General features: G+C 35.7%; 1 long non-coding RNA gene across 1 annotated transcript in view; it reads left to right on the forward strand.

Annotated features, from left to right (window-relative positions):
• Positions 1-1135, forward strand: part of LOC131222751 (uncharacterized) — a 1374-nt gene extending 239 nt beyond the window's left edge. The window contains exons 1-2 of the long non-coding RNA XR_009160176.1: positions 1-956; positions 1055-1135. The exon at positions 1-956 is cut by the window's left edge and continues 239 nt beyond it. This is a non-coding gene — a long non-coding RNA (uncharacterized LOC131222751). The remainder of the gene's footprint in view (positions 957-1054) is intronic.
• Positions 1136-1682: the final 547 nt, after the last annotated feature.

The following is a 1682-nucleotide window of genomic DNA, read 5'->3' on the forward strand; positions in this document are numbered from 1 at the left end:
ACAGCCATGGATAAGCCATCTCATCTATGTGCCACCACATGTGCCAATGTCACACTAGAGGATGAGATTGTAAGTTCCCATCAGGTGGAATCACATCATTTTGATGCTTTGACAATTCAGGCTAGTCAAATCAATGGATGGGCCACAATTTGCAAAAGAAATGGCCAGATGAGAAACTTTGGGCGTGTTAATGTGCCACCACATGCCAATGTGGCACTAAAGGATGAGATTGAAAGCACCCATCGGGTGGATCACACCATTTTGATGCTTTGACACAATTGTCTTGATATTGGTAGTAAGAGAATAAAGACCCAAATGTGTCGATAAAAAGGAAAAATGTTTGGTAATACCGGGCATGACTGCTCATATTCGGATTGAAGTTTTTTAAATTTGTGAAAGATATCATATCATGTCCTGATTCTTGGAACCCAAAAGCTACAGGCAGCATTTGTTTGTATGCTAAAAAGCTTTTGACTTTATGATATTTACTTTTGCAGGCAAAGGTCTCTGCTTCCTGCTTTTGAATCTGCAGAAATGCGCACCTTAGCAAAGAGGTTAAGTAGGTAAATTCAGTGCCACTTAGATGGAAACCATAGCTAAGCAGTCCCTAATTCTGGGTTTTACAAAATGCCCTGTTATCCATGGATCAGAATCCATCAGCTGGCATATCTTTACTACTGAGTTGGTATGAGTGTTAATTTATATTCGGTCTTTGTTACTTGCAGGAATATCATTCGTGGGAATACAGATGTGAAGTGGGAAAGCATCAAGGGGTTAGAGAATGCAAAATGCCTTCTCAAGGAAGCAGTTGCGATGCCAATAAAGTATTCCAAGTAGGTCTCATTAAGTCTGGCAATGCCTCATGGATAGTTCTATTAAAATTGATGAGAATTATTTGAGAAATTAATTTTCTTTTAGATGAATAATTTGTTAGCTTTTGAAGCTCATTACGTTAGGTATAAGCTTTGTATTGCATATTGCGCCACTTTTTATCCATTCATTTCTTATATGTCCATTTGGTGAACTTCTCTAATTACACCAATCTACTTCTCAGTGCTGCACATTGCGTAATTGCATGAAAGAGAAATTGAAGCTGAAAAGTCTCATTGTTAGATGGATAGAGTATTGAGCTTGATCAGAAGTTGTAGTAGAGTTTTGAGCTTGATCAAACTAAGTTGGGAGATTGATTATGTTCATCAGCGTATTCCATTTGGGCTGCATTAGGAGTTTTGGCCATGTTTGGTTACAGAACTGATTTTTGGTGGAAAGTCCAAAGTGATTAAAATAATGCAATTTTGTTAAACTTCTCTTGTTTCTTTTTCTTTTTTTTTTTTCTTTTTTTTTTTAAAAAAAAAAAAGTATATATCCAATCCAAATATTTGGAATTTGGATGATATATTTGATTTTGATTTCTTCCTTATCTATTGTGTAGACTTACTTTCTCAAATAGGTTGGTTCGTTCAGAGCTTTGGAGAAATGGATATATCAAGTTTTGGATGTGTGCCTTGATTAATACACATCCATAACTAGATATACCAATTTCTCCATTATCCAAAGCCCTAACGAATCAACTTATTTGAGAAGGAAAAGTCTACACAATAGAAAAGGAAGAAATCAAAATCAAATATATCATCCAAATTCTTAATTTTTTTTATTACTGAGAATCGGCAACGGTACCTAGC

This window comes from Magnolia sinica, chromosome 13, assembly GCF_029962835.1.
Source record: "Magnolia sinica isolate HGM2019 chromosome 13, MsV1, whole genome shotgun sequence".
In the NCBI taxonomy this organism is placed as follows: domain Eukaryota; kingdom Viridiplantae; phylum Streptophyta; class Magnoliopsida; order Magnoliales; family Magnoliaceae; genus Magnolia; species Magnolia sinica.